This window comes from Colias croceus, chromosome 29 (genome assembly GCF_905220415.1).
Source record: "Colias croceus chromosome 29, ilColCroc2.1".
NCBI classification, from domain to species: domain Eukaryota; kingdom Metazoa; phylum Arthropoda; class Insecta; order Lepidoptera; family Pieridae; genus Colias; species Colias croceus.
The window spans coordinates 4,456,998-4,477,800 of NC_059565.1; the positions used below are offsets into that span (position 1 = coordinate 4,456,998).

The following is a 20,803-nucleotide window of genomic DNA, read 5'->3' on the forward strand; positions in this document are numbered from 1 at the left end:
ACGTGATTGTCATGTGACGCTCACGGCGACAAACGACACAAGCTTCACCCTCGAGACCTAGCGGCCGACTGAACCTCCCATACAAGCGCAAGAGATATAGTTGCGAATACGCCCAAAATTTTTAATAAAATGTTTATAAAATCTAGTATAGGTCTTATCAAAAAAAAATTTTTACCATAATTTTCGTAATGAAATTGCCTATCCAATAGTGTAAATACGAAATCGAAAGAATCATTAGTTTAAGAGGAGATACACGGTAAACATAATTATTTCTAATTTCTGGGATTTCTTTGGGAGGAGATTAATTAAACTTTAAGTCAATAAAATAACAAAATACTTTTACCATTTTTGAGCCAAGAATATGTAGAAATTTAATGTATTTTTATTTAGTTGATATATCTTTTGGATAAGAAGGAGATAGCTCCATTGAGATAATATTAATATGGAGCAGACACCACGAACAAAATCTGTGCGCCAAGCGCGGCGGCGCGGGGCGCGCGAATGACGGCTAGACAGTCATAGATTATGCGATGTCACTGACTCACCGCTATAGAAGCGACACTTTGTTTTATTCTGTCTATTTTATTGGGTGCCACTCCTTACATGCACGTTGACTTGAAATTTTCTTTGTACTTACTTAATATTTATTTTAGGTATAAACTGACTTTACTACGCGGGGCTAACAATATCTGGCATATAATATAGGATGATGTAAATAGTTACGTTTTAGGTTCAGTCAGGGCTATGGGAAGTTTTATTCCTTACAAATTGAGCCTTTTTTAGAAAAAAAATAATTTTTCCCTTTCTTCACGGCCCAGACATGGAAACCTTGAATAGAAAAAATATTAATTACTTATCTCTGAACTAGCGGTCCGCCCCGGCTTCGCCCGTGGCACATATTTCGCAATAAAAAGTAGCCTATGTTCTTTCTCAGGGTCTTAAGATTGTCTGTGCCAAAGGAGAATGCCCATGAAAGTATGGACCACAGTACAGTGTTGCGTCAATGCCAGAGTGGTTTTGGAGGGTTCTTCGATATTCAAAAGATTTTTACCAATTGATTTTTTTGTGATAAAAACAGGGGTTTTCAAGATATTGAGAAAAATGTGAAATAACCTCAAAACTTAAATAACCCCGATTTAGTTAGGTTTATGTGTGATTTAGGTAACATTTTATCGTCCAAAGGTTATTTTACGATTAACATATATTTTAATCTATGCGTAGAGCTTATGCTTTCCGACAAAGTCTATCTGTTCATCGGCTAGTGTAGGTAGGCACCAGAAATCTTCCGGGACGGATTTCAAGAAAACCTAAATATATACTTAAAAAATGCCAATTGAGTTTTTATTCGGTTTACAGGTTGTTGTTGTTGTTGTTGTTGTTTGAATCATTTTTTCACTACATATTCGAAGAAAGAAACAAATAAGAAATAACTGGTTACCTACCAAGCTATGTCATAATAATATTTTTTTTATATATTATTATATATATACATATTTATATTATTTTACTTCACTATTTTTGTTAAAACAACCTACAGTGTATAAACAATACCTTAAAGAGTGATTTTATGTTAATTGTTTTTTTTTGTAATTCAATGAAAACAATAATCGATATTAATACATTTAGCTATTTACCATAGTAAATGTTATAAGTTACCGCTTGGTTACCGTGGTAACCGGTAATGGACACTAAATCTATAATAACGGATCTAAACAATTACATGTCTTATTAGATTTTACAAAACATTCCCTGTTCAAAATATATTTTCCGATGGTAAGAAGGCCTCTAAATTGCCGAGATTTTTTTAAAAAGTATTGTTGTCTTGATGCATGAGAAAAACCAGTACCAAAAATGGGCATTCTCCTTTCATCAAAATCGGTCCAGTAGTTTATGAGCCTATTAATTAAAATCAAACAAACAAACAAAGTTTTCCTCTTTATAATATTAGTGCAGATAAATAAATAATAATTCAATTATACGTTCAAGTCAGTAGCTTATACAATATCAATTAAAAACTTGATTAAAATCAATTAACAAAAAAAAATTGGTGATTGAGTAATTGATTTTCATATTTCATGATTTCACCTTTTTTCAATTAACAACCAGTCTATGCTTTTCTAAATATGTAAAATTATTATTTTATACTATAAAAATATACGCCAGCAATTATTACTAACAAAACTTATTTCATGCCCAATGTCCTATCTTAAATTTTTAATCTATGACAAAATGTCGCCCGCCAAAAATTTTGCTTACTAAGTTTTAAAAATTATTATCTAGTTACTAAACTGATGAAAAGTTATTCCTTTGCACTTTTCCGTATTCTTTGTATTATTTGTGCAATATCGTAACACACACGTAGGCATATTTGATGCGTTTCACTTTAAAACAAATAAAAAATGAGCGTGACGTTCGCGCCAATGAGCGAGCAAGCGACTGAGTGCAGTTACGCCACATGACGTATGTTGAGTGGAACATAAGTGATGTAGGCGGTATCGTCTCCATATTAATAATATTATCTCAATGGATAGCTCCAGAAAACAGTACAAAAAACGGCTAGAGCTGGGTTTTACTCTATTCCGCGCCTTAAAGTCCAAAAATCGACTTCAGTTCATGATTTTTTTTTCAAAAAACCAGATTGTAAAATAAACAAATTAAAACAACTATGCCCTTTATCATATTCGAAACTTTAATATACATTTTTTTTAGATATGTACATTAAGAATCTAAGAAGAAAAACGGTTATAACTAGAGTTAATTTTCGGAACCCTACCCGATTCAGGCCTTAAAAGTTATTAGCACAACAGATAAGCACTCGCACAATCTAAACTAAATTAAAACTATTAAAATGTGATATTTACATACCTAATTAAAAATAAATTGTAATGTACTAACCACTTTAAACATAAAACACAGAAAAACACTAAAATTATTTCATACGTTCAGCGTTCTATAAAAAACGCACACAACAATAATGCACGGTGTTTTTTATTTTCTTTGAATTAACTTCATTACCTATATTATTACCTATTATAAAAATATATTATTATTAAAACAACGAATTAATAAAACAAAAGTAATGATAATACGGCGGCAGAATTCCAAATTCCAATTTCGAATTTTGTTTTAACGCGCGTTAATTTGAGATAAAAAAAAGTTATTTTATGCAATGCCATTCACGATAAAGACTCCATTCATGGGGTAGGTAGCTCGCTACTATTAAAAATTATAAATATTAAAAATATATGTTATTTGATTACTACGCTTGTATGTTTGACTTGTTTAGGCGCGATTTAATACCGTGCTTTAAACGGACAGATTTAATTCAAACTTTATACACTTACCAATTACCATGAAGGATAGTTGAAAATCCAAGTTTTTTCAACTTAGATACAGTAATTTTATGAGTTTATCTTCAAGCGTTGTTTACTTTTTAACTACAATATTATTAATTAATAATTATTATATTAGGGCTTGTTAATGATTTCGACTGTATTATTTTTATTATAAGTAGTAAAAAAAGTATTTCACAATCCTTTCTTCCGTACATCCTAAAAGTATGACAAGCCCCAAAACAACAATTTTAGCATCACGTGCGTGACGTCATCAACACCTAAGTGTCAAAACATGTGAGTCTGTTTGCTCTCAATTCTCATAAATGGTTTGATCATTGTGTTATTAAGTGACGAAATATTTTTCCCATGATAAAAATGCTATTATTATCTATTACTAGTATAATGTTATATTATCTGTGCTATTATGATATATCTGTGGTACTTTATTATCTGAGCCTATTGTTAGGACCAAGTCAGGACATTTCTCGGGACATTTAGTTAATTATTTTTTAATATATAATATATATTATAAACAAACAAAGACTAAGAGAAACGCATTCAAAACATAAATGCATGTAGGTAAATTTATAAAATTATATAGAAAATGGACAGCTACACAGCTAAAATAATAATAATCAACAGATAAAAAAAATAAGTGAATAGAGAATATATTGAGGATGTTAATTAATTTAATTTAAAAAACCCTTTCTATATACTCTTTGAATTAAAAACTTCTATCTGTGGTATCAATGAAGCGTGAGCACACTGTATAATTTAGCGTTTATTTGTTAATTTAAACAGATAATATGTTTATATAAGTGTATAATCATCGCTTATTTTACTATTTTTAACAGATATAATTTATTCACACAAATCCAAGGTTGCATTTGTTGCAATTTGCAAATTATAATCGGAAACAAATAAACAATATAAATAAGAATAAAATATTTATTAATTTTGTGGATTCAAAATTAATATTTTAATGTTTAACAAATCAATCAATTAATATTACCCATATTATTTTTGAAATCTTTCTCGTCGGGAAAGGTCATAGACAAAGAGAAAAAAAAAACTTTTTTTTTTTACTGATGGCAACACATATTATATTAGTAATTTAAATAGGTACCTACCTACTTATTTGATATTATATAATATATACTTAATCTGTGTTGAAGACTGAAGTTGTTGATAATAATATTATGTAATGTAATAATATTTATTTTTACGAAAAATCGGGAGTTTCGTTTAGATTTAAAGTAAAACGACAGTAAGTAATTTATTTTTGTTTCAATAATGTTATTTTTGAATTCACATTTTTATACAAATTATAATATCATCCGAAAAAAGATTGTGCATTTAACTTTTTATACGTTCAAATATCTAGTTGACTTAGTTTCGATTAACTTTGTTCTAAATTTGGAATATTCGAACATACATCGTAATACATTCAAATTACATATAGGTAATTAGTGTAAAATGGACAAATCTTTCGAAATCCAATACCTTCTTGAACAATTTCACAATAAATTCCCCTAAAATATGTTTTTTTAATTATAAAACCTTGTTGATTATAATAATTTATTACTCAATATGCTAAGTTGAAAATAATAAAGCGTATTACAAATAATATGTTAAAAATTATTTAAGTTTTGCAACATAATGTACTTACGTATATTTGCATAAATGTAAATGAATAAAATATATTATTTATTTTTGTAATTAAATTAACACGCTTTTATTAGCTTCACCTGTATGTTTGTATGTAACCGTCTCCTTTAGACTTGATTTTGACCCACTTTAAACGGACAGATTTAATTCAAACTGTTCACTTATCAAGGATCGGTGACATACCATAATTTCATCTATAGTATCTTCTATATAGTAATACTAGCTTACCGCCCGCGGCTTCGCCCGCTTTCTGTAATAGTACGAGATCCGGCTGCAGGATTAGTGCGTTCATCGGTTTTTTGCTGAAAACCGAATTTTTATGTATATTTATAATTAGGAGAATATATATCGACTAGGTTGCCAGTCAAAATTTGGCCGCAAGCATGTTTAATTAAAATTTTTCTAATCGATTTTTGGGAAAAAAATTCTTTCACTTGTTTTTTGAATAAAATGTAGTCTACATCACGGCAAATGATATAAAGATTCAAAAAAATCACGGTTGCCGCTTTTCACCTGGCCGCAACATCTTGGCAGCCTGGTGCAAACAGGTATGATTTCGATTCATTTTTACGTTCATAACGTACATTTATGAATCATATATCAAATTAAAGAAAATTTTTTTCTATTTATTATCATATATGGTTGCCTAATTAAATCCGTCCGCAAATAAGGGTTGCCGGCTGTTAAAAATTATAAATATTTACGCCTATTAGTACACCGACGCATTCGCGTGCGGCAGCGAAACAACGAGAAAAAGAGAGGATCGGCTGTTAATTATATTAAATCAATATTACTTTTTAAATTTGTCATTTTGAAAAGGACGACATATTTTCTTTCACTCAACCTTAAATATTCAACATCTTTAACAGCCGGCAACCCTTATTTGCGGCCGGATTTAATTAGGCAACCATATATGATAATAAATAGAAAAAATTAGCTTTAATTTGATATATGATTCATAAATGTACGTTATGAACGTAAAAATGAATCGAAATCATACCTGTTTGCACCAGGCTGCCAAGATGTTGCGGCCAGGTGAAAAGCGGCAACCGTGATTTTTTAGAATCTTTATATCATTTGCCGTGATGTAGACTACATTTTATTCAAAAAACAAGTGAACGATTTTTTTTCCCAAAAATCGATTAGAAAAATTTTAATTAAACATGCTTGCGGCCAAATTTTGACTGGCAACCTAGTCGATATATATTCTCCTAATTATAAATATACATAAGAAGAATGCGTCGGTGTACTAATAGGCGTAAATATTTATAATTTTTAACAGCCGGCAACCCTTATTTGCGGCCGGATTTAATTAGGCAACCATATATGATAATAAATAGAAAAAAATTAGCTTTAATTTGATATATGATTCATAAATGTACGTTATGAACGTAAAAATGAATCGAAATCATACCTGTTTGCACCAGGCTGCCAAGATGTTGCGGCCAGGTGAAAAGCGGCAACCGTGATTTTTTTGAATCTTTTTATCATTTGCCGTGATGTAAACTACATTTTATTCAAAAAAACAAGTGAACGAATTTTTTTCCCAAAAATCGATTAGATAAATTTTAATTAAACATGCTTGCGGCCAAATTTTGACTGGCAACCTAGTCGATATATATTCTCCTAATTATAAATATACATAAAAATTCGGTTTTCAGCAAAAAACCGATGAACGCACTAATCCTGCAGCCGGATCTTAGACTATAACATGATTTGAGATTTAAACTATCCTATCTCTCAAGTTGGATCGAACTGCACATGGTGTGCGAATTTTATTATAATCGGTTAAGTGGTTTAGGAGTCCATTGAGGACAAACATTGTGACACGAGATTTATATATATTAAGACTAGGTTTCCGCCCGTGGCTTCGCCCGCGCTGTCAAAGAAAAACCCGCATAGTTTCCGTTCCCGTGGGATGTCCGGGATTGTGTCATTTTTCCGGGATAAAAAGTAGCCTATGTCCTTTCTCGGGTATCAAAATATCTCCATACGAAATTGCATGAAAATTGGTTCAGTAGTTTAGGCGTGATTGAGTAACAGACAGACAGACAGAGTTACTTTCGCATTTATAATATTAGTATGGATTACGTACTTATAAGACTGAAGAGTGTGTTTGTTTGAACGCGCAAATTTCAAGCATTAGGTACTAGTCCGATTTGAAAAATTATTTCGGTGTTAGATAGCCTATCGAGGAAGGCTATAAGGCCAGGCTATATATATCATCACGCTAAGACCAACAGGAGACAAACAATGCGGGGCACAGCTAGTGAGTTATAAAAACGTGTTTTTAACCGACTTCAAAAAAAGAAGGAGGTTCTTAATTCGGCCGGTATATCCTACTAATATTATAAATGCGAAAGTTTGTATGGATGTATGGATGTTTGTTACTCTTTCACGTAAAAACTAATGAACCGATTACAATGAAATCTAGCACACATATAGAGGGTAACTTGGATTAACACAGAGGATAGTTTTTATCCCGGAAATCCCACGGGAACGGGAACAATGCGGGTTTTCCTTTGCAAACGCGGGCGAAGCCGTGGGCGGAAATCTAGTTTCTTTTTATTTTTTACACACGGCAACTTGACACATCAAACCTATGTATTTAGAAAATAGGCAGTGGCACATCTAAATACCTAATAATAGATATGTATAATTAATGAAATAAAATCTTTTTTCGTTTTTGAAGTCGGTTTTTTAACGTAGTTATTTTTATTTTAACTACTTAGTTATATTTATTTTTATCTTACCCATCTAATCAAAGAATAATTGAATTGTAATGCAGAACCCTCATTATTATTTTGTAACTATTCACATTCAGGGTCACTGATGTAACAATATGTCGGAGAAATTATAATTCCACGCGTACTGTACATATTAATTAGATTATGTTGACATTATGTTAAACCTCTTTTGTTTGTTGGTTTTTTGCGGACAAATCCTGTAGTCAAAGCACGGTAGAGAATAGAGATTATGACGTCAGAGTTTAGTGAAAACTCCCGCGCTTTTTATAGTTAACTAGATTTCCGCCCGCGGCTTCGCCCGCGTTTGCAAAGGAAAACCCGCATAGTTCCCGTTCCCGTGGGATAAAAACTATCCTATGTGTTAATCCAAGTTACCCTCTATATGTGTGCTAAATTTCATTGATTTATTAAAAAAACCGCATCAAAACCCGTTGCATTTAGTTTTAAAGATGTAAGCGTACACAGGGATATAGGGACAGATAAAGCGACTGTGTTTTATATATGTAGTGATAATAGATTAGTGCTTAATAATGTACTGTTTACTTTAATATGCAGCTCATCAAATTTAAACAATATTCGTATATCCTTGCTAATTTATAATAACGATCAAATATTTTGTTATTTCTTATTTGATCGTTTTTATTATCAATCGATTTGGCGATTAATAATGTACTGTTTACTTTAATATGCAGCTCATCAAATTTAAACAATATTCGTATATCCTTGCTAATTTACAATAACGATCAAATATTTTGTTACCTATTTCTTATTTGATCGTTTTTATTATCAATCGATTTGGCGATCATGTGCGAAAGTATATGACGTATGTATTATTGCATGCAAGTCTAACCGACTGACAAAATGAGGATTATTGACTATGGCTAAAGTGTATGGATTTTAATTACAGCTGTATTTAGATTTAGATCAGCTAAGTTATGATTCTACTTCGTAGATACTACTACACTGTTGGTATACTAAGCTCTAAGGTTAGTTTTGCATACGCTGAGTTCGTAAAAGATACTTATTAAATTCCAGACGCATTTTTTTTTCAAATAGATGATTTCTTAAAACTCTATGTGTACACTGTACACCCATAACAAGCAACCCGCCTTACTTTGCCACCAGCACGTGAGCGATTATGTTTTCATAGACAAAATGCTCACATTAGCGAAGCGGTATATGCCGGCTGCGCGAAGCTAGAGAAGAAAACATGGATATTCAGGAAAAATTTAGCAAAAAAATTTTGACGTAATTTTGTTGTTTAAAATTTAAATATTTTTTACCTGATCAGTGTTTGCAAAACTACAAGTCCCTTCGCGCTTAGTATACCAATAGTGGGACACCCTGTATCATAAAGGATGAAGTTCACATTAATCTTCCAAATTAATGGCCCTATAATACTCGATAAAGATTTTGTTTCGTACCTTATAGTAAAATCACCCCAGTAAAAGTTTTTGAATTTTATTATCTACCTACCTATATACTAATATACTAATATTATTATAAAGCTGAAGAGTTTGTTTGTTTGAACGCGCTGATCTCGGGAACTACTGGTCCGATTCGAAAAATTCTTTCGGTGTTAGATAGCCCATTTATCGAGGAAGGCTATATCATATCATCTCGCTGATACCAACAGGAGCAATGTGGGTAAAACCGCGGAGCACAGCTAGTTGTATGTAAAATAAAAACCAGTATTTCGTCTTTGCATAAAGTTACCTAATAAGTCTCAATTTAAATCCTTCATAACTCAATCTCTAAATCCAATTCATGAACATTCTACTGTATTTTTCAATAAAGGTACAAGTCCGAGACGGGCCGCAGACCGCAAACTGCAACCGCAAACTGCATGCGACAGCACTTGTTTCTATGAACATCTATGAAATTGATTCCAAGCGCGGCGACACTGCTGCCTGCAGACGCAACGCGCAGCGATTCATAGATGTTCATAGAAACAAGTGGTGTCGCTTGCAGTTTGCTGTTGCAGTTTGCGGTCTGCGGCCCGTCTCGGACTTGTACCTTTAGTGTTGTCGCTTGCAGTTTGCTGTTGCAGTTTGCGGTCTGCGGCCCGTCTCGGACTTGTACCTTTACGTCTTTAGTTTCTCCTACTCTGTATACCTATACCTATTGACCGCCTCCTTTCCTTGGTACAGTGGTTGACGCGTGAGCGTAACACCGAGGGGTCCTGGGTTCGATTCCCGGTGGAGACGAAGAAAAAAACATGTGTCGGTCTGGTAGGACACAGAAGGCTGTTCACCTACTAATTGTCCCTAAAGAAAATCGATCAGTGAAACAGATGTATAATGCATCTGCCCCTTACCCCAATGGGGGACATGGGACTTCACTTATAACTCTATATAACCTTTACATATTTACTTCCCTATATAAAAACTAAACACATCAAACCCTTGTTAAAATCGCAAATCGATTACTGTATACAAAAAAATTCCAATTAAACCATGAACGCTAAATACAAAATAAACACATGAGAAACGTAGGTGCGCAGAAACTGTTAATTATTACAACAATTTGCATGTTCGTTTGTGTAAATAAGGAAACATACGTACATGCGTTACTGAGATGAGTAAAACGGATACTAGATGGCCGTGACATTGATCATATTATTGTTAAAATAATTGACTAGCTGTGCCCCGTGGTTTTACCCGCATTGCTCCGCTCCCGTTGGATTTAGCGTGATGATATATAGCCTATAGCCTTCCTCGATAAATGGGCTATCTAACACCGAAATAATTTTCCGAATCAGACCAGTAGTTCCTGTGATAATGCCTGTTGCAGACCGTTATTCAAAAGCTAAGCTAGGGAAGCTAGGCTAAGCCAAAGTCTAAGCTAAGATAGAAATAAATGGCGTGCACACAAAGAGCTACGCCAAAGCTCAGTTAGTGTTGCAGAGTTCAATTTAAGACGGACGACGAAGGGCGTGCGGGGAGGCGGGAGGGACATAGCTTAGCTCGCGTAGCTGCGCATCGGCATACACAACTAACATAGTTTCGCATATTTTAGTTAGCTCACATAGCTTAGTTCACATAGTTTGGGGTCTTCACACAAGTATGGAAAACTGCGTCAGCTATGCGAGCTAAGCTAAACCACAGACTAATAATAATATACTAACAAGCTAAACTAACTTAGCTTAGCTCTTGGTCTGCAACCCGCATAAGCGCGTTCAAACAAACAAACTCTTCAGCTTTATAATATTAATATAGATTAGTATAGATACCGGAACCAGGGTCAGCGTCTAGAACAGTATACACACTTTACAGTATTATAATATATAGATGCTAATTTACAAATGCCTATACGCAAAATAATATAAACAAATAGTAAAACTGTATGTATTTCACATGTAAGCTATAATTTACGCATTTATTTCTATTCGTTTATTATATTTCCTTGTTTCGATTTGTTAACAGGATACATCAAATCTCTAGTCAAATATACATACTACTAGATTTCCGCCCGCGGCTTCGCCCGCGTTTGCATAGGAAAACCCGCATAGTTCCCGTTCCCGTGGGATTTCCGCGATAAAAACTATCCTATGTGTTAATCCAAGTTACCCTCTATCTATATGTGTGCTAAATTTCATTGTAATCGGTTCAGTAGTTTTTACGTGAAAGAGTAACAAACATCCATACATCCATACATCCATACATCCATACTTACAAACTTTCGCCTTTATAATATATATTAGAATAGAATATTAGATATAGCTGAAGATTTTGTTTGTTTGAACGCGCTAATCTCAGGAACTACTGGTACCTACTGGTCCGATTTGAAATATTATTTAGGTGTTCGATAGCCTATTTATCGAGGAAGGAATAGGCTATATTATATCATCACGCTAAAACTAATAGGAGCGGAGTACTGCGGGTAAAACCGCAGGGCAACAATTGTATAGATTATTATCATTACAATTAACGCTATTCCTTAAAAAAAATGTGTGTGTGTGCTGTGTATACACACGTAAGAAATGAAACTTCTTTATGACCTTTTTTTTTCAAAAAATAATTTACTATATGCAACTTTACAGAAATACGTCGAATCACGCGTGGAAGGCATAAGAAAAAGATGGCGCGTAACGGAAAAAATGTCACGCGTAACGAAAAAATGTTAGACAAATTTTTTTTCCAACCCCTTATAAATAAGTTTCACGTCAACAACAGATATTACTAATATCTATCGACATTCATCTATTTTTATCTGATTTTCCGTATAAATAAATAAAAGAAAATAATTCGTAGTCTGAACACGGAGGAGCATCTGTGGACAATGTCACGAGTATATTTATGTGCAAGTGAAGGTTGTAATATATTACAAAATATATCCTCTTCACTGTTTTATTTATAAACTAAGTGCTTCACTTGGCTTCACCCGGGTTTAACTCAAATCAAAAATATACAGGGTGTCCACTCTATAGGTAGACTAAGCGCGAAGAAACTTGTAGTAACAAATATGACATTGGAGAGTCTGCTTGAAACAAATAAATAACCTTTTTACTAATTGCAAAGAGATAATATATATACGGTACTTATATAGTATACCTATACCAATATAGTAACTTTAATATTTTTTCTATTTGTCTAATTGTTCCGGCTAAAATCTCTGGAACGGCTGGACCAATTTTTACAAAAAAATATTTTCTCTTTATTCCGGCTGCGTCAGATGTTTTTATTACGTACAGACTAGCTAATTTTGCTAATTTTACGCGCGATCTTCTTAATTATTTCATTAGCAATACTTATCTATTTTGTACCTATCTATGCTATAATATTATTATTTGAACGCGCTAATCTCAGGAACTACTGGTCCGATTTGAAAAATTATTTCGGTGTTAGATAGCCCATTTGTCGAGGAAGGTTATAGGCTATATATCATCACGCTACGACCAACAGGAGTGGAACCACGGGGGTGAAACCGCGCGGAGCAGCTAGTGATAAAATATGTTTTGTTAAAAGACGGATATATAGACTAACTAACTTACTTTCCTTCTTTTCACAGTTAGATCATCATCATCATCATCATCATCATCAGCCCATATTATACGTTCCCACTGCTGGGACACGGGCCTCCTATGAGGGTACAGGCCATAATCCACCACGCTGGCCAAGTGCGGGTTGGCGGATGACACATGTCGTCGAATTTTTTAATTCTTCGACATGTCGGTTTCCTCACGATGTTTTCCTTCACCGTTCGAGCAGTGGTGAAGTTACAACATGCGCAGATAAATTGAAAAATCAATTTATTTCCTGCGCGCTCGCCTGGTCTCGAACCTCGGACTTATCGATTCGAAGTCCGAGGTCTCACCACTGAGCCACCACTGCTCTGTTAGATCTCTAGTTAGATCATAAAACACCATAAAACAAAATCTGCAAAAAGGCAACATGCTCAGCAAAAGCTGACCAGCCAAACACTGGTCAGCGCTGATTTTCAGCCAGTCTTGACACCACAAGCTTTTCTTTCGATTTTGTTACATAAATACTTATAACTGTTTTAGTAAGTTTTATATCTATACTAATATTATAAATGCGAAAGTAACTCTGTCTGTCTGTCACTCAATCACGCCTAAACTACTGAACCAATTTGCATGAAATTTGGTATGGAGATATTTTGATACCCGAGAAAGGACATCATAGGCTACCTTTTATTGCGAAATATGTACCACGGGCGAAGCCGGGTTGGACCACTAGTAATAAATAATTTTTTAATAGTAAGATTTATTTTCTTAAAATATGGTTAAAATTATGTCAATAATATTATTGTTCTTTTTATTTTATTATTAATAATTGAAACGTGTACTATGCGAGTAAAACCACGGTCTATAAGCTAGTCAAAAGTATCGACATCCATCTTTGTCAAGATGTACTAAGTATGTAATAACAATTAACACTTAGCATAGTAATAATTAATAATTATGTTTAAATGGATTTGTTCATACAAATACATTTTAAATGTATTGTATATTTGCGCAGTATTATTGTAGATATGTGTCGCAGGCAAATTGTATAATCACGCCGTTTACAAATGCTCGGCATTTTGTAAAATGCTGAGAATTTACTTTTTCCAAAATTCTACAAAAATACGGTCGCGAGCCGACGAAGCCCCACTTCGCGGGGCTCCTGTGTAGTTAAAAAACACAAACATAACTTAACCCATCCCCTTATCTTAACCAAAAACTTAAGCGAAATAATACAATTTGACTGCGACATATGTATTCTATTGCTCTTAGCTAGATGATATATTACAGCTAGATATATCACATCACTTAAGTTGACCCGACTTGTTATTATTCGTGCAGAAGTAAATCCATGCAGTAGGTATGTACTTTTTGAGTTAGCCCGGACATACAAGTTCTAAAAATTATATTTTTTGCTATATCTTTAGTAGATCACGGCCCAAGTAGGTATTCTTTAAAAAAAGTAATGTCCAGTTTTGACTTACCTGCGATTTAGGGCCGATTTTTCAATCCTTGGTTAAAAATTAAAATTTATCCGTCCAATAAAGTATTACACGAACATTTTAAAATGTCACCTGTAAACTGTCAAATACGGACAATTGGAATACATTTTTGAAATGGTAGGTTAATACATTATTCGATGAATAAGTTTTAACCAAGGATTGAAAAATCAGCCCTTAATCATATTATTATGTACTTAGAATTTAGACATCTAGAATATATGTAAATATACATACTAATAATTACACACAAAATTATTATTTTTTAGTGTATATAATCGAATGTTTTATATTTACATAAGAATCATTGTTTTTAAATATACTTCCCACGCTTCGTAGCGTGAAGTTTTTCAGAATAATTATTAATAGCATGGGAAAATAAATTTTGACAGTATAATATTTGTAGGTGTTTTTGTGACGATTAAAAATAAAAATGTTACAACATTTGATTATTAAATAATAAAGTTAATTAAAGAAAAACCCGCTTAGTTCCCGTTCCCGTGGGATTTCCGGAATGAAACCTATCCTATGTGTTAATCCAAGTTACCCTCTATATGTGTGCTAAATTTTATATGTTCTGTGCTAAATTTCATTGTAATCGGTTCAGTAGTATTTGCGTGAAAGAGTAACAAACACACACCCACATCCTCACAAACTTTCGCATTTAAAATATTAGTAGGATATTATAAGCTAAAGAGTTTGTTTGTTTGTGAACGCGCTTCACTCAGGAACCATGGGTCTGATTAGTAAAATTATTTCACTGTTAGATAGTCCATTTATCAAGGAAGGTTATCGGCTATATATCATCACGCTAAGACCAATAGGAGCGGAGCAATGCAGGTAAAACCGTGGGGTCCAGCTAGTCCTGCTATAAACACGAAATATTGTATGGTTGGATTATTCTTTCGCGAAAAAACTACAGAACCGATTACAATGAAATTTGGTATGTAGGTAGCTGAAGACCCAGAATAGGATAGGCTACTTTTTATCCCGTAAATACCACAGGAACGTAAACTATGCGATTTTTCTTTGAAAACGCGGGCGAAGCCGCGGCCGGAAATCTAGTATATAATATAATATTTCATGATACGAGAAAAAAATATGTAGTCTCAAAAATTATTCTCAGTGTTAAAACAATAAGCATTTCATTAAGTAGATATAAATAAATAAATAATAGTGTTATCTTTAAAGATATTATCTCTAAAGATGTTAACAGTTATCAAATTTTGTTTAGCACTAAGAGGTCGTGTTATCTCTATTTGCTGAGCAAATCTTGAGAAGGTTTTTCACAAATGACAATATTCAAACATAAATACGGATGCTTATATAGACTTCCTTCAAAACTTCGCAATAAGCAAGGGCACTTGATAACTTAGTACTTAGTAAGTTATAAGTTACTTATATTAAGTACATACCTAGAGGTCCAGGGTTCTAATACCGGTAAGAGAAAAGAAAATACCTTCTAAAGATAAAAGAAAGATTTTTTTTCTGAACAATTATAATTAGTAAGAGAATTATATATCGGTCAAGTCATCTAATAAAAAACTTATCAAAATCGGTTCATCTGTTTAGTAGCTCCAATGACAGACAAAATAAAATAAAGTTAAAAAAGTTTTACTTGAAAATACGTTCAACAAAAAAAAACTCAAGTAAAAAAATAAGTTATATTATTACCTACCTACTAGCTATTTACCCGCGGTATTGCCCATCCAAATAGCATAAAATACGATGCGTCCGCGTCATGCGACGTGAAGGAAAGACAAACAAACGAACACACTTTTGCATGTATCATAATTTAATTATTACGATTATGTAAGTAAGTTTAAAAATAATCTATACTTATACAAATATTATTATGCTGAAGAGTTTGTTTGTTTGTTTGAACGCACTAATCACAGGAACTACGGGTCCGATTTGAAAAATTATTTCAGTGTTAAATAGCCCATTTATCGAGGAAGGCTATATTATATCATCACGCTAAGACCAACAGTAGGTAGCGGAGCAATGCGGGTAAAACCACGGGGCACAGCTAGTTGATATAATATATAAATGCAATAGCATACGTTCACTACTACATAACTATACGTACACACCAACAGACTTTACAACAAACAAGTTAGCCATGCCCTACTGAAGTTGGTATTGAACTTTTAAATTATGCATTGAATTCGCAAACTTATGGCAATTTGTTATTTTGCCCTTTTGACGCAATGGTTAGTAACTAACTATAACTATAGTGGGATGTGGGTTTGAATCTAATCTACACTAGAATATGTATTGCCTGATTGCAAACGTTAGGGATTGCTAAAAAAGAGCGTGTGTGCACACGTGTCAGAAGTGAAACTTCTTTGGCAAGATTCAAAATTGTATTGCCGTGACCTTGAAATTTTACTCCCAACGCGCCTAAAGAGGTTTTACTTCAAAAATATGTTTTCAACCGACTTCAAAAAAGGAGAGCTTTTTCAATTCGACGTAATTTTTTTGGCTTTGTTAGAACATAGAGCTTTCGACTTTTCATTCGATTTTAATGATTCTTTTTTAGGGTTCCCAACAGGTGGTAAATTATAATTTTTCTGTATTTTGACGATTCAAAAAAACTTAAAAACGAAGTCTAGTTGAATAAATAAATGTTTGAGTTTGAGTTTGTAAACCACGAGGAATGCCGCGGGGCAATATACTTACAACTTAATATTTATAATAATAGGTACTTAGGAATTATTATCTATAACTAGCCGCTCCGCCTCCGCGCGGTATCACACCCGTTGCTCCGCTCCTGTTGGTCGTAGCGTGATGATATACAGCGTATAATAGCCTTCCTCGATAAATGAGCTATCTAACACCGAAAAAATTTTTCCAATCGGACCCAGTAGTTCTTGAGCGTTAGCGCGTTCGTCGTTCGAGAGATTAGCGCGTTCAAACAAACAAACAAACTCTTCAGATTTATAATATAAGTATAGATGATCATGATGGAAGACAACATTTTCTATGAAATATTGTTTGACGTAATGTAGTTAGATTTATTGGTAAACGTGTTGCAAACATACCTATGTCTATTTACTATTCACAATAATATTGTAATAATTAATAGATACACTATGTAGATACCTATTTGTGTAAGGGCTGATTTTTCAATCCTCGGTTAAAACTTATCCGTCCAATAAAGTATTACACGATAATATTAAAATGTCACCTGTAAACTGTCAATTGCATGCAATACATTTTGAAATGGTAGTTTAATACGTTATTCGACGAATACGTTATAACCGAGGATTGAAAAATCAGCCCTAAGAAGAACAACATCTCTACTTATACATAACTAGGTATATAAATAAAGTGAAATGAAATAATATAAATTATAATAAATATGAAACCACGAAAATTCTAAGCCCAAAACATAAATTTAAGTTTATCTGCACTTTTCCAGATGTTCCCCGCGGTTTCACCCGTGTTGCTCCGCTCCTGTTGGTCTTAGCGTGACGATATATAGCCTATAGCCTCCCACGTTAAATGGGCTATCTAACACCAAAAGAATTTTTCAAATCGGACCAGTAGTTCCCGAGATTAGCGCGTTCAAACAAACAAACTCTTCACCTTTATAATATAAGTATAGATTTATCTACGTATTATCCACATGATCACAACTCGAATCTGAAGGAAAACATCGTGATATAATCGTCATGACCGCGAAGCAGTTCGACGACATGTGACATCAGTCACGCACTTGGCCATTATATTACAATACCAGCTTTCCGCCCGCGGCTTCGCCCGCGTAGACAGCGTAAACCCGCATAGTACCGTTCCTGTGGGGTTTTCGGGATAAAAAGTGTCTTCAGCTAGGTACCTATATACCAAATTTTTATTGTAATCGGTTCAGTAGTTTTTACGTGAAAGAATAACAAACATCCGCGAAAAACAACACATGCAGGCTACTTTTTATCCCGGAAATCCCACAAGAAAGAGAACTATGCGGGTTTTTCTTTGAACACGCGAGCGTAGCCGCGGGCGGAAATCTAGTCTAATAATTAATAATGTCATAAATACATATTAGTAAGGATTGTTTTCCCATATTTAGTGAAAAAAAAACCGCTATCCAATCCGGTATCCCGATAGATTGTCCTGAAGAAAAACAAATCTTTATTGTGTCTCTATCTACACTAATATTATAAAGAGGAAAACTTTGTTTGTTTGATTGTAATGAACAGGCCCATAAACTACTGGACCGATTTAAAAAATTCTTTCACCATTCGAAAGCTACATTATCCACGAGTAATATAGGCTAGGTTTTATCCAGGAAATCACACGGGAACGGGAACTATGCGGGTTTTTCTTTGAAAACGCGGGCGAAGCCGCATGCGGAAAGCTAGTCGTTTTTATATTACACGCATTTTCAAATGAATAGGGTAGGTAAGTAATATTATTGTCTTTACCTACATTTTTTTTATAAAATACTAGCTTTCCGCCCGCGGCTTCGCCCGCGTTTTCAGAGAAAACCCAGCATAGTTCCCTTTCCCGTGGGATTTCCGGGATAAAACCTATCCTATCTCTCAATTTGGATCAAACTGCACATGGTGTGCGAATTTTATTATAATCGGTTAAGTGGTTTAGGAGTCCATTGAGGACAAACATTGTGACACGAGATTAATATATATTAAGAAGATAATTTTGAAACGGGGACTACACCCTCGATCATTACAAAAATAATTAGTATAGGTGGAGCAATTAATCTATATATACATATAATAAATCTGTAGAAGGGTCAATTCTGTACATTGAAAATATTGAAAAAATAAATAGCAGGGGGTGTTACTGGATCGATACCAAACCCAAATATGTGATCAAAAAAATTTTTGTCTGTCTGTCTGTCTGTATGTGAAGGCATCACGTGAAAACTAACGGTTCGATTTCGATGAAACTTGGTATAATTATACCTTATTATCCTAGGCGTAAAATAGGATACTTTTTATCCTGGAAAAATACGTAGAAAAAAATTAATCTTAATTTTTCAGTTTTATCCGTAGACGTTGTTCCGTAGAACCGCGAACACACGTTGCGTATTATTATAGGCCTAGCCGTATTAGGGTCCAATAAATATTTATAAGATGTCATTGTCAGAGTTACTCAAAATGGAGAAATAAACCATCCACGCGAAGACCGACATCCGCGCGGACGGAGTCGCGGGCGGAAGCTAGTTTGTAAAATATAATTTTGAAACGGGGACTACACCCTCAATCATTACAAAAATAATTAGTATAGTTAGAGCAATTAATAAATAATAATTTTAATTCTATAAAACATTTAGGTAATCTTATATATAAAAATGAATCGCAAAATGTGTTGGTAAGCGCATAACTCGAGAACGGCTGAACCGATTTCGATAATTCTTTTTTTATTATATTTCTTGAAGTACGAGGATGGATCTTATGTAGAGAAAACGTAAACATGTACCACGGGCGAAGCCGGGGCGGACCGCTAGTTTAATATATAATCAGAATTAATAAAAATAAAAACTACATGAAAATAGGTATACTAAAAAATATTCTATAGCGTCGCAGTTGTTATTTGCGGGGAAATAAAACCAACCGCAAGATAAAACGCAAAAATGTATTATTTCTGCTTAGAATATACTCAAAATAATATTTATTTAAATTAATATTTTCACAAAAAAATAAATTAATCACGGTTTTTAATTTTGATAGCAAAAATAATAATTAACTTGATATAAACAAGAGAAAAATAATAAAATACAGACAAAATGTCACGTAGAGTTTAAACTCTAGAGAGATTAATTTTATTTTCATTTTGATAATTTTAATATTACTAAAAAAAACACATGTCTTCCTAAATTATAATTAAAAACTTACCTTTTATTCAATTATATGTATTAAGAATTCAATTATGAACTAGCTTTTCGCCCGCGTCTTCGCCCGCGTTTTCAAAGAAAAACCCGCATAGTTCCCGTTCCCGTGGGATTTCCGGGATAAAACCTATCCTATGTGTTAATCCAAGTTACCCTCTATATGTGTGCTAAATTTCATTATAATCGGTTCAGTAGTTTATGAGTGAAAACCATACGTACATACATGCAAACCTTTCCTCCTTCTAATAATAGTATAGATTACCAAAAAATACCCAAATTAGAACTAAAAACTTCCTAATTTTATAATTACCAAAAATTGCACTAATTAGAATTAAAAACTTACCTTTATTCAATTACACGAAAGAACAAAATATCGTAACTTTTTCACAACACAATAAACACATGTGACTCCTACAGCGGTAACTTGTAAACTGAACGCTCCCGCCTTTTTACAATAATGTGACTGATTTCGCGCGCAATTTACTTGTAGCTACGATAGTCAACCTTCGGTACGTTTTGGAATAATTATTTATTTTTAACCGACTTCATAAAAAGGAGGAAGTTATCAATTCGGCCGGTATATTTCTGAGAAATAAGTAAACCACGTTCAAATCGTCAAAATAGAGTGGAAATGAAACAACAGAAGGCACCAACTTTGAAATATAAAAGATCGTGTGTGCCGAGCACACGTGTCAGAAGTGAAACTTCTTTGGGAACATTCAAAGATACCA

General features: G+C 33.5%; 1 protein-coding gene across 2 annotated transcripts in view; it reads right to left on the reverse strand.

Annotated features, from left to right (window-relative positions):
• The window catches only part of LOC123704394 (putative fatty acyl-CoA reductase CG5065), a 45,515-nt gene extending 24,992 nt beyond the window's left edge, over nucleotides 1-20,523 (reverse strand). For both annotated transcript variants that reach the window (XM_045652754.1, XM_045652755.1), the window contains exon 1: nucleotides 20,416-20,523. The gene's annotated coding sequence lies outside the window, so the exon portion shown is untranslated. The remainder of the gene's footprint in view (nucleotides 1-20,415) is intronic.
• Between the last annotated feature and the right edge of the window lie 280 nt (nucleotides 20,524-20,803).